We start from the raw sequence: 14,584 nt of genomic DNA on the forward strand, positions 1-14,584 counted from the left end.
CACATCATTGTCAAATAAAGTTAAAGCTATTGATGATATTGCTAATACGCATGCTACTATTTTTGCTCAAGTTAAAGACACGATTGCAAAAGCCCAACAATCATACAGTAAACAAGCTAATAAGAAAAGAAAAGCCATGAGTTTCAATGTTTGTGATTATGTTTGGTTATGCATTGAAAAGAGAAAATTGCAAAGTGTTGAGAAACACCCTGTTGTTAAATTAGCACCTAGGTTTTATGGACCTTTCAAAATAATTCACAAGATCAATGACAAAGTGACATAGATTCATAAACGTGCACATAGATAAACAATGAGTTTTGTGACTATGTATAGATAATACAAAAAGAAGAAGAAGCAAAGCTAGCACACACAAGCAATGATAATCAAGTGTAGGTGATATGCATTGAAGTTAATGCTATGGGATTCAGATAAGTGATGTCTTTTTGAGCTGCAACTGTTCATTATGATTGAAGCATATGACTTGCTTGTACTCTCACAAGTTGCCAAGTGAATGCAAGATGACACAGGTCTCGATACGAAAGCGTTCAATGTCCAAGTCACCATAACAAAGAACCATTATGGAGAAAACGATAGAAATACCAAGAGCAAAGAGCCATGACGGAAGCCCCGCTGGAAGAGAAAATCAACCCTGCAGAAATTACACGTGCATTTGAGCATGGCCCAAAGCATAGTCATTGGCTACTCTTTCTTTCTTGGTCAAACTCAACATCTAGGTAGGAGCCAGACTCTCGACAATGACAAACATTTCTTCGTCTACCAGGATGCAATTCGCCAGATGCTCTATCTCTTGTCCATGCATAGCTCACTGCAGTCACTACCTCAATTGTACCGATATCTCATATGTTACAAAGAGGTTAAAAAAATCTCAAGTGTATCTATTCATCTCTACAACTATTCCTTTAGCATCGAGGCTAGTAACACAATCATCTTTGTAAGATCCATTTTTCATAGCCTCGACATTTCTCAATCCAAATGAAAGGTTGATAGCCTCAACGTATTGCATTGATTGTCCAACAAAAAAAAGGGGGAGACAAGAAAAATAAAAGGAAAGAAAAGAAGAATAATAAGAATAAGAAAAAAAGCACTCACGATAAAAACATAGCACCTAGGGGTCCTCAAATTAGGTACATCCAGTGACCTTGATTGGTTGGCTATGTCCCTAGTCCCCTAGCCCTTTATACACCCCCCACAATTGTTCTGGGCAAATCAAAGGCAGGACATACCTAGGGAGCTTGTCTTACTTGTCACCCTGAACCATTTACACAATTCTTTTTCGCACTCCATCTTAGTGCCATTGCAATCAATAGTGGTAAGCAAGGCATGGAAGACCATGAAAAGTACACTGTACTCTTCAACCACTACAAGTAGCCACCAACTACCAAAAGCTAGGGCGTCAATGAGCTCAAGTATGCTATGTCATGTTATCAAAATCACAAATGATTTCTAAAGGAGCCTTCAAGTGTACTTCTCCTCAACATCAATAAATTTTTCCACCCCATTGACCCCTTGCTTCATCCACACATTGCTATGAGGAACCAGACTAGTAGTCTTCTAACTATGTAATATCTAAGCACACACGTGCACTCACATAATATCTGCACCACAATCTATACATAGTTTGGGTCCTCAAGTGCAGGACACTACTCTCAGCTTTCGACTTGTCTCCCAAACTAATCAAACTATATCTTGTGCACGATAAGAAGACTAGTACTAACCCCTAGGGAGAGACCATATAAGAGGTTTACAATTGCATGTATTGAAGACTCCAATGAAAGTACCATAAGCCCTTTATCAACACTCAACTTTGAATTCTTATCCTTTATCATCATGCCAGCAACATTGTCGCACACAGAATCCTAGAACATCAACACTAGTGCCAGCCATAAGTGCAACTCCCAACAAAAAATATCCCCATCACCAACTCCAACAACACTATCACTAGCTAATCAGGCCAACAATGTGCCCCCCATGACCTTCATCCACACCACCACCAAAACTCCTCCACCGCAAACCACAACAGTCCCTTCCACCCACGTCTTCAGTATATGCCAAAGCCTGCTACCTACAATGGTGAGTGCCATGGGACTGGCACTCCTCTAAGAGGGGGATAATGTTACCCGAACAAGGTGAAGAATCCAAAAAATCTAAAGCAGAAGACAAGGCCAAGGTAAAAGTGGAACGTAAGAGAAAGGCATGCTAATAAAAATCTGGAAACACAAGAAGTGTGAAAAGTCCTAAATCAAGGAGAGAGATGCACGAGAAAAAGCGCAAGTCAATACTTTTATAAAAGAGTGCAAGGCACACCATGATTTATTTTAAGAGCGCCGCTATGCAAATTGTAAAGGTAGATGGGTGGTAGGAAGAAAGCTAAGAAGATAGGAGGACAATGGAAAAAAGGTAGATGGGCGGTAAGAAGGAAGCTAGGAAGATAGGAGGACAATGGAAAAAAGGGCCTAAACCATGGCTGGCCATGTAAAAAAGGGTATAAGGGGATGACCGCCCAAAAGGGATCTAGGGTTTTGTATATAAAGTTGAAAAGTGAATGAGAAGTTCATTCTTGTGTGTGGCCAAAAGTAGCTCTTCTCCTCTTTTTCTTCTTCTTGTTCTTGCTTGCTTATGCTTGTGCTTGAGAGAGGGAGTGTGAGAGTGTGAGGAAGTGAGTGTCTGAGGGTGAGGGACTGTGGTGGAGAAGTTCTCCATCTTCTCCTCTCTTCTTCTCTTCTCTTCTCTTGCTTGCGGCAATGGAGCTTGGAGCATGGAGCTTGCTTCAAGCTTGCACTTGGACCGTGGAGCTATGGGAGTGCTCGGGAGAGGAGGCAACTCGATCGGGCATGGACGTAAGTTCACTATACTTGTAGAGATGGATAGTGCGTCAACTATGTGAGAGGTAGCTGTTAGTGCTCGGCTTGGAATGCTTGAATAATAAGTGGTTCGTGGGTCCTAGTGGTTGAGCTTGAGCTCACCTATACATATGGGATAAAAATGATGATAAGGCTCAAGCTATTATCAAGCTTGAACTTGATGATAGCTACATTCACCACGTTGATGATTTAGAAACCTCTCAAGCAACATGGGATCGATGAGAAACCCTCTTTGGAGCTCACTCAAAATCCTCCAAATATGGCTTACTAATTGAATTTTTTAGGCTTGACATGAAAAGTAGCACCTCACTTGCAACTCATTTGAATTATATGGAAAGCTTGTTGACACAACTTCCAAGAATCAACTTGAAGATGAATGAAGACATTTGCATTGGTGTGGTTCTCAAGAGTCTTCCACCTGAGTTTGATAATGTGTCAACCACATTAATCAACATGTCAAAGTCGAAGCTTGTGGATATCAAAGCCTCTCTCCTAGAAGAGGAAAAGAAGATCAAGAGCAAGGGAGAAACAAGCACCCCAAGAGGAGACCAACAACTCCTCTATGTGGAAGGGAAGAAGAGCACAGTCTGTGATTTTTGCAAGAAAATTGGGCATATTGAGAAGTTTTTCCATGCTAAGAAAAGATCTCAAAGACCATATCTTGCAACAGTCAAAGAAGATGAAGACAACAATGGAGAAGAAGAAGGAGAAGACACCCAAGAACAAAAGGATAGAACTCACGTGTCCCTCTTTTGTAGCTCATTTTCTGATAGACTTTTTCAAGTTGTGTACTTGTCTAATGTTCTTACCTTAAGCATTTGTACTCCTCATGTAACCTCCTCATGTAACATTTGCACACTATAGCCTCTACACACTTAATGAGGCCTTGTGACAACCTCTAGCTTTGTATGGTTGTTTCTTTCTATGTCTATACTTAGCAAGGTTCTACTCATGACAGCCTTTGTATACTCAGTGTCTTTCTTGGTTGTGATTGGGGAGGGGTGTTGAGAAATGTGCAATCACATCCACTGTAGCCTCTTTGTAAGGAACAACAAGGCAAAGAATCACATTGCAAATAAAGCCTTAGACTAGGTCATGTATGCATGGTTTATTAAAACCACTATTGGTGAATACCATGGTCCCTTTCCACCTTTTTCCACCTACCAATACCACCTACTATAAGCCTATAAAAGGAACTCATCCCCACACTCATTATCATTCTGTTGTACTTGCATTATGCTTGGATAATATCAGTTCTTCTTCTTTGTCAATGCTTATGCCTCATTATGATTGTCAATTTGCTCATCAGTGATCCTCCTTAGCATGTCTTCTCAGTATTCTAACATGGTATTAGAGTAGGTTTCAAGTTAATGAGTCATTAGGCCATTGATTGGGTCACTTCAATTTGAATTTTTGGTTCCCTCCACTTTTCCGTGAATCTGTCACCTACCTCCATATTCACCCATCTTCATTAGAGGGCTTGAATCTCTCAAACCATGCCATTTCATCTCATGTTTTCTTCTGGAGAACTCTTCCTTTGCTCCAGGCGCTCCTCCCTATGATCTCATAGATAGACATTGTCACTTCTCTGCTCCAGCATTGTGTCCACAACAGCTCGCTACCCAGATTGCACCATCTCTCATTCATACTGCTCATTCCGCTTGCATGTGCAATGACGTTGTCCATTACCATAGGGAATTTGAAGCTATACATCTAAGCTATCTTCAGCTAAGAGGGTTTTCCAAGTGGTTATCTCTATGAGTAGCAATATGCAAAAAACCAGTTGCCTGTCAAAACTTTAAAGAGGGCAGCCATAGCCATTAATCTTCAAGCTTCCTCTAGGTCAATGATGTCACTAACTCTTTGATTTGCTACAACATTCAGTCCTCAGTAGAGATCAAGTTCTTCAACTACATAGTATCTCTTAATACTACCTATTGTTGATTAACACTAATCTTCTTGTGTCCTTTCACACACTTAAATTCAACTCTTCTATTGGTCTATTCTCAATTATTTGCTACTACTCCTACCAAAAAAATGGGCAAAGATTCACCCTCATGCCGATTCAAGGGTGTCAGATTTCATACATGGAAAACTATAAGGCTTGTGGTCAATCACAAGTGGTCAAGAGAAGAAACCAAGGGAAGCTGGACTCTCAATCATATGGGGTAAAAATAATGATAAGGCTCAAGCTATTATCAAGCTCGAACTTGATGACAGCTACATTCATCATGTTGATGATTGTGAAACCTCTCAAGCAACATAGGATCAATTAGAAACCCTGTTTGGAGCTCACTCAAAATCCTCCAAATATGGCTTACTAATTGAATTTTTTAGGCTTGACATGAAAAGTAGCATTTCACTTGCAACTCTCAAGAGTCTTCCACTTGAGTTTGATAATGTGTCAACCACATTAATCAACATGCCAAAGTCGAAGCTTATGGATATCAAAGCCTTTCTCCTAGAAGAGGAAAAGAAGATCAAGAGCAAGGGAGAAACAAGCACCCCAAGAGGAGACCAACACCTCCTCTATGTGAAAGGGAAGAAGAGCATAGTTTTGATTTTTGTAAGAAAATTGGGCATATTGAGAAGTTTTGCCATGCTAAGAAAAGATCTCAAAGAGCATATCTTGCAATAGTCAAAGAAGATGAAGATAACAATGGAGAAGAAGAAGAAGAAGAAGACACCCAAGAACAAAAGGATAGAACCGTGTCCCTCTTTTGTACCTCATTTTCTAATAGGCTTTTTTAAGTTTTAAATGTGTACTTGCCTAATGTTCTTACCTTAAGCATTTGTACTCCTCATGCAACCTTTGCACACTACAACCTCTACACACTTAATGAGGCCTTGTGACAACCTCTAGTTTTGTATGGTTGTTTCTTTCTATATCTACATTTAACAAGGTTCTACTCATGAAAGCCTTTGTATACTCAATGGCTTTCTTGGTTGTTATTGAGGAGGGGTGTTGAGAAATATGCAATCACATCCACTATAGCCTCTTTGTAAGGAACAACAAAGCAAAGAATCACATTGCAAATAAAGCTTTAGCTAGGTCATGTATGCATGGTTTATTAAAACCAATGTTGGTGAATACCATGGTCCCTTTCCACCTTTTTTCCACCTACCAATACCACCTATTGCAAGCCTATAAAAGGAACTTATCCCCACACTCATTTCATATGAATGGCCGGATACTTCTACTTCGGGGCAGACTTGGGAAGACCTAGATCGCAAACTCTGTGACATTCCTTGCGAGTGCCAGGTGGCGCTTTCTAGGCTCCCCTCCCGATGGGTAGCTAAGACGTGTCCCACAAGTGGACAAGTGGACACGTTACACTTAGGGATGCATGTCTATCTAGCTAGTCTTGGAAATTGAAAGATCAAAAGTACTCATAATATGAAAATTGGTTTGAAACTTTCCTAGAGGAATAGGTGGTTGACTTTTAGCTCCTGGAGGAGGGTTGGATGCATAAATGCTCAAAATTGGCTAATTAGTCCTAAAACAAGTCTCCATAATCTCATAAGTGGTATGCGGTATACCCTTCTTTCCAATGATATCGGGTTGTGGATTAGGATTCAAAGGCTAAAATGATTGATTGTCTATATTCTCTTTGTCTACCATTTGTGTTGTCACAAGCATAGAAATCTAAGTATGAATCTTATCTAAAGATTCTTTAGTGAAATAGGAAAAATTCGCGAAGGAGTCCTTAGTAGAGTAGGCCATTTGCTCCATGACTTCCTTGCTTTGGATGTTTGATTAAACCATTTGCTCCACCACTTGATCAAACTTTGCAACAAGATTATTGTGTCTGATGGGATCCTAGTCTCGTATTGAAAATTTGTGGCATTTAACATTCTATATGCATCATATTGAGAGGTGTGATTAGGCCTAAAAAATGAAGGAAAAAATGAAGTATTTGTAGTGAAAATGAAGAGGCGTTGGAATTTTTAAAGCAAGAAGGGTGGCCCGAGATGCATTGGAAGTGTCCATTCATCAATCAGAGTTTGTTAGACGGCCCATTTAAAGAGGTGTAACTTTTGCATTATAAAGCAACTACTTGATTCAAAAGCAAGAAATAGCATCTAGGGGGCCAAGTCAATAGAAACACTACCAAGAATGTGCTGTGCTTTCAAATTTTGAATCTAAGTTTGTTTGGGCCTTGAATTTTAATCGATGCTAGTAGTGCAAATGTAAAAGGGTTGAACTGGATAATTGACTCATTAATCTTAAGGGAGCTAGACAACTCAAAATCTCATGATATTTTGAGAGGGGGTTTACATTTTTTCAACACACCCTTTCGTGGCATAAACAATCAATTTTTTGTTTGTTTGAATAATGAGGAATGCTCTTGGCTTTGAGGTTCTGTAAAATTTCACTTCAGATTGACATAAAAATCATTGAAAATGATGCATTCTATCAAAATATCACTTTTTAGTCCTCCTCTCTCCTTTTTCTTTGTCGCTATAATTTCTATTCATATGGGCTAAGAGGAAGAGGGGAAAGGGGTGCCGAAACATGGTATGATGCAAGCAATGGAGCGAAGGAGCATGAAAGTGGTTGTTAGTGGCTATGTTGAGCATCAATGACTACCTAAGAGATCTTGAAATGATAAAAATTAAAGTGATTTTATGGTATATTTTTTGGTAAGGCTTAGTTTCCAAGGAAATTGATTCTATTTCTATTTTCATCATGGAATTGGGATGAATATGGGTTGAAATTTGATATGAAAGTAATATATATTGTGTTCGAGTGTTGCAATTTTGAAATTTCAAAATTATTAATGTAAAAATATTGATTTCAAAATTAATACATACATAATACACATTACTAACTTTGAAATTTTGTCATGCAAAATTCAAAAAATGTAAAAATATGATGAGAGTTGATAAAGATAATAAAAGTAATGGTACATATGGGAAAAAATAAGGTATCTTGATCACTGTGACTATTTTTCTCTATTTTATGATTAGAAATTGCAAAATTTTTAGTAAAATAATAATATCAATTAAAAATAAAAATGAGAAAAAAATAGAAAAAAATAGATCGTCGAGCCTTTAAAATATGACAAAGTAAGAAAACACTAATGAATGCAATATGTAGTGAAGAGAAGGGCTTGGGGGTTTGCCTCACCCTATGCTCGCTTTTATGTTAAAGTAGCTAGGTAAGGGTAGGTTCTATATAAAATGATACATAAAATATAAAATTTGATATATAAGGCATAGACATGAAATGGATACTTAAATTTTATATCTTTGCAATGCAAAACTAAATGTTTGAGCATCATAGTAAGGAATTTAGGATTTTAGTGAATATTTAAAGGAGTGGAAGCACGAGCTAGTCCGGTTCTATCACTTCAACACTGCATTATGCTAGAATGAATCATGAAAAGGATGGTTTCACATGTCACATGGTTGTTTTATTAGCTAGAATTGTTTGACCACCATGTTGCACGACATGTTGCATATGCATATAAGCATGGTATTGGAATAAATCTCTTGGATGCATAGTAATTGTTTGAAGAAAACTTGTTGGTTCCACGTGGAGTGGAAGAGGATCCCTAGTCGTAGGTTAGCGTGTTTATTCTTGGGAAAAAGAGTATGTGAGGTTATAAACAATCTCCTAGAATGATAAATATCAAGAGAGGAGTATGTTATGGCATTTTATATGTTTCAGATGTTGCATCTTGGGGCAATCCTTGGGTGTAAGAGAGCCATAGGGGCCACAATAGTCGGTTGGGGGTATTCTTTATGTGTGGCATTCAAGTACGTGTGGAAAATTTTTTTGCTTGAAGATGAGAGGGGTTTTTAGTTAGACTACAATTTGAAATTGTATTTACAAAGGTAGCAGCTAGAAGAATTATTTATAGTATTCAAATGCTCTTGGACGTGAGGTCCTGTGCGGTCAGAGCCCAACTAGAGCCGTTAGCGCCAGTGTTGGGCTCATTTTAGGTTCCAACAACATGTGGTGCATTTATTAGGATCTTTAGGATTCCCATAAGGGTCTAAGACTTGGTTCTTGAGTGTATGACTCTTCACTTAGAAGCAAAGAAAGAGCTGTTAAGACAAGAACATGAGTGTAGGCTAGAGATCTCTCAAATTCAATGAGAGCAACGTGAAGAACAGTTAGGGAAATGTGCATTTTTTTTAAACAAGTACTCCTTGGACCATAAAGTTAGAGGCCTTATAGCTCCTCGCAATAAGAATAGTCCCAATGCACATAAAAGTGGTAGTTTACCCCAACCTTAACACCTAAAGCTAGGTGGACAACTCCTTCTTGAACTAGCCGAAGTGGTGGATCAACACCGCCATCTCTATTGGTGGCAGTAGCAGCACTGTAGTTGTCCCTCTTAAGCCTATTTCTATATACATAGGGATGGCACAACCACCCTTAATACCCTCTCAAGCGATACGAATCCCAATGGCCATGCTAACTCTATGCGCTTTAGGATATCTATTATCTATTTAGTGGAAGTCCAAATGAAGATGAGAAATTACACATCAAAGACTTCTAAAAACTTGTGTTTAAGTATCAAGTCAATGAGGAAGCACATCATTTGATGTTCTTCAACATGACTTTGAAGGGGAATGCAGCGCAGTGGTACTACCAACTTGCAACACATTTGATTGTCACTATGCAAGTGTTCTACACTACATTTCATAGAGAGTTTTTCCCTAAAAAGAGGAGTGAATATTGATTGTGTGTCCTAAATGACACTAGGTAAGAATTCAATGAGAGTGTAAAGGCATATGTCTAAAAGCTATGTAAAGTCTTTTAGTGTTTGTATAATACTATCCAATTATCCCCTACTGCTCATTTGCAATTTTTCTTAAGGGGGTTGGAGTTCACAATCAAATTGCACTTGAATAACATTGCAATAAACAATCTAGATGTGGTTATAACAGTAGTAGAGGGAGTCGAGTCAAGAATTCAAGTTTTTTATGCAACAAGAAGGCAAGCTCTCTCAATGACTGGGATGGTGACAATACCATCACCACACAATAATATCATGGGTCAAAGTCAATGGACTTTAAATCAATGGTTGCCTCAATTACTTGCACCTATTGGGCCAAATGTTACCCAACCAAGACCCACAATGTCTATGAGTAGTGGACAAGGTTCCCTTGTAAACCAAGGGTATGTGCAACCACCAACCCCTTTACAAATCCTAAAACCTAGTGTAGAGGTGGCTTTGGTGGATGCCACTAGTTACGAATCCTTTGCACCAAATATTGTCAAGGAAGTTAAGGATATGATGAAACATTACATTGACATGAATACTAAATAATATCGGGAGATCCCTGTGGATGTTAATTTCCTAAAACATCAACAAAATCTGATGGACACTTGGAAGCTTGATGATGTGGGTCCATTAAGATTTAGTTGTAAGTCATGTGATGGTCAAGACTTCCCTCAAATCTATTCCAATGTTAAATGTGGCATATGGAGGAAGTTTGGTCACTTAGCCAATACTTGCTGGAGCAAGTTTAGTTCTCTACATCAAGGAAGTAGATAACCAAGTCATATTAATCATTGAGGACAAGAAAACAATCTTCAGTAAGATGAGGGATGAAAGTAGATTTTGCAGAGAGGAAAGGCTGTTGTGGAAGAATTTCCTAGTGGAAGTGCATAAGTTTGATTAAAGCAGTGCATGTTAATGCCACTGATGCTTGTAATTTACAAGCAATTATGAGAGGTCACAAGGCCAAAAAGAGAGATAAAGATAATGCAAAATGTGTTGAGGAAACCCCTAAACAGGATGATAAGGACAAGAAAATCCTTATCCTTGTTGTATTAGGTGGTCTTTTAAAGGCTATTGATGGCAAATCATACCTAAATAAGGAGCCAACAAAGAAGAAAGTGAAGGCCAAGAAAGAGGTGCCTAAGCCTATAAGAAACCAAGAGAGTGGATGATTTGGTGAGAGAAAGAGAGTTATTGCTAGCTTTCAGAAATTTGATCTAGCAAGTTCTCTTTGTGAGGTCAAGCCTAATGTTAACCTCCTACAGCTAATTAAACTACCCTTGGGAGTGCGTAAGGAGTTTAAGAAGATCCTTTGCACTAGTTATATTGTCCAACCCTTGGGTATAGCATGCGTTGGTGATAACTAGCTTGAGCATGCAAAAAAAAAAAACACTCAAGGGTGCCAGCTTATGTTGATGGTATATTGGTAGTGGACCATGCCATTGTGGATACATGATTCTTTTGGTAGCCAAGCTACCAAGTGCTATTAGTAAGGATGTGGATTTTGAAATCCAACTATTAAGTCGACAAATCGATTGGTCATTTGATATTTGGTAGAGGTGCCACACAAGTTATAATTAATGCTGATCTAGAATCACCTCAAAGGGAGAGAGCATCCATATCCTCAATGAAATTAGATGCACTAGAGGGTCCTTTCGGTAGTGAGACCTCATCAAGTAATGAATCAAGAGAGGAGTCTTCTACAAAAGATATTTACAATATAGCTCTAAATGAGTCTATAAAATCTCAGGATAGAATTACAGACATGGATGTGATAGAGATACGTTGAATGATTCGCAATCGATCAAATTAGAGTTAATGCTCAGCATGGAAGAAAGGAAGGACTACATGTCCTTGATCTAGGAATTCTATGATATATTCACCTAGAGTTATGATGAATTGAGGGGTATTCCCCCCAGTTTAGCCATGTACACTATTCCCTTGAAAGAGGATTTTTGACATGTCTAGTAGAAAGTGAGGTGCGTGCCTTTTGAGTTAAGGGATGGGCTATTCAAAGAGTTACAAAAGTTAGCTAAGGCTGGAATGATATTTTCCATGCAATACATGGAGTGGTATTTGCCAGTGGTTATTAGAATGAAAAATAATAAACAAATCTATATTTGTGTTGATTTTAGAGAGCTCAACAAACAAACAATTAAGGATTATTATCCATTGCCATTCATTGATAAAATCTTAGATCAACCAACAGGTAGGGATATATACTCCTTTATGGATTGTTTTGTTGACTACAATCAAATGGCAATTGCAGAGAAAGATAAGTTAAAGTCGATATTCATAACCATGTTTGGAACCTTTGCGTATCATGTCATGGCCTTCGGATTATGTAATGCATCGGGTTCTTTTTGGCAACATGTGGCTGACAAAACCTTTGGTGATATTTTCCCATAAGAGCTAAAAGTTTTCATCAATAAATTGGGGGTAGCTACCACCAGGCATAAACAATTAATAATCTTGAGAAAATATTTTAAGTGTTGTAAGTAGTTTTGCATTGCTCTAAATGCGAGGAAATATGTATTTGGGGTGTCCTACGGATTACTGTTGGGCTATGTAGTTAGTTCACCTGAAATGATTGATCTATAAAAGAATAAAGTCATTGCTGCTATGAATTCGTCCACAAACTCCAAGGAAGTGTATAGTTTCCTATTATCATTTAGATATTATAAACTATTCAATATTACACTAGCCGTTGAAAAAAAATTATCCTTTAGCAGTTTGTTTATTTGGAGTGATATGTGCAAAATATCTTTTAAGGATTTGAAGCAAGAATTGGATAAAGAACTAGTCCTATTCCTATTATGGCTTTATTATGGTTTGAGAAGTGGGGCATTGACTTTGTAGGTCCAATTATCCCATCGTCCTCTACATAGAAGAGGTATATCATAGTAGCAATTGACTATTTTATGAAATGGTTAGAAGCACAAGCGACAATGAATGATGATGCAAAGAAGACTCCTAGTTTCCTTCTTGAACATATAATCTATTGGTTTGTTATACCAAAAAAGTTGCCTGATGAAGTTCCATTCATCTTGAAAGAGTGTCGTGACTCCGCTTATTGAGGGCACTTTGCTAGGTTGACTACGCAGAAAGCCTTAAGAGCTAGATATTGGTGGTTGTCCATCTTCTAGGATGCATTTGCATATGTAAAGAGATGTGATATATGCTAGAGACATGATAGTAAAGAGAATGGGATGCGGCCATTGACTCTTATTATGGCTTTATTACCATTTGAGGAGTGGGGCATTAACTTTGTAGGTCCAATTACCCCATCATTCTCTACGTAGAAGAGGTATATCATAGTAGCGATTGATTATTTTACGAAATGGTTAGAAGTACAAGTGACAAAGACAAATGATGCAAAGAAGACTCCTAGCTTCCTTCTTGAATAGATAATCTATTAGTTTGGTTTGCCAAAAAATTTTGTATCAGACCATGGAGCTTATTTCTTGAATAAGGTGATAAAAATTTTGATCGAGCTTTGGCAGATTAAGTATAATAAAATGACACCTTACAATCCATAGGCAAATGGGCAAGTTGAAAGCACCAATAAATAGCTTATTGGAGTCTTGTCAAAGATAATTTTAGAAAAGAAATGAGTTTGGGACAAGAAACTATATGTGGTTGTATGGGTGTACAACACAACCTTTAAATGAGCTACTGGCCACACCCCATTCAAACTAGTCATCAATGGAGAGGAGTGTGTATTACCCCTTGAGATTGAGTTACTTACAATAAGATTCATGATCAATCATTCTTTGGGGGATAAAGGCGCACTTTTTGAATACTTTACGACCTCAACACATCTTGACGAGCTTAAACTTCAGGGTTTACTACATTAGGAAGTGACCAAGCCAAGTGCCGAATAAAACAGCTTCATGATATGAAAGTGAATAAGTATGTCTTTAAAAAAGGACATTTGGTCCTGTACTATGATGCATGCATGGAGCTTTTTCCTAGAAAAGTATAGCCTAAGTGGGATGGTCCCTATAGAATAGTTAAAATAGGTAAAAATAAGTCCACCTCATTATTAGTAGAGTTAAGTTATACTGATGAGACAAATACCCTTGTAAGTTTATACCATGTTGATTTAAAACTTACAATAGAGGTCAAACTAGTTGATAGGGTGGCTAATTTCGTATTTAGAGCACCCATACTTGGAACAAAGATACTATCAAAAGAAAGGCTAGTTTGGTGGTGGAACAAAGGATATAAGGTGATTGAGCAAGAATATAGGACGTTTGTTTGGAAAATTAAGGTCTTTCGCGATCATTTCTCAAGTATCATGAGAAGTATCCCTACAGGTTTCAATGAAGAAGGTGGGATGGAGCCTTTGGTTCACCCTTCAAATATGTTGAACTTCGATTATCATAGTTACAAAATAGAGGCATTAACAATGGTTGGTTGTGTAAACCCTTTATGGATATATACATTATAGTTTGATGGAGCATCTAGGGGTTCAAATAAGAAAGGAAGAATCGGGATAGACATTAGATATCCCTGACATAGGATCACAATGAAATTAGCTACCTACCTTGGGGTAGGATTTACAAACAATATGTCAGAATATAAAGCCATGATAATGGGACTAAATGTTGCCAAGAGAGGTGGTAGCATGTATTAAGAACATCAATAGTTTCTTCTCCTTCTGCACTGCCTGAGTGATATGTAGCACAGTGTTTATTAAGAAGGCTTCCTATTGTGCTAACATCACTGTCTCTATCGCTTCCACTTTTGCTTCAACCATTATGCACTTGCTTTCTAATAGCACCAGGTGCTCTTCTAAATCCATAATTCTAGTATTATTCCTTTATGCCCATCCTTCAACTCTCTCTTTTATCTATTCAAGACTCTAGTTTTGCTCTCATGAGAGGATGGTTAGTACTTACTCTTGCTCTGTCCATATCACAAGCATCTTTTCTTTATCTTGGCCTTGGCATTCCACTT

This window comes from Lygodium microphyllum, chromosome 10 (genome assembly GCF_053477565.2).
Source record: "Lygodium microphyllum isolate KBCC chromosome 10, Lygodium_microphyllum_v1.1.10, whole genome shotgun sequence".
Classification (NCBI taxonomy): Eukaryota; Viridiplantae; Streptophyta; class Polypodiopsida; order Schizaeales; family Lygodiaceae; genus Lygodium; species Lygodium microphyllum.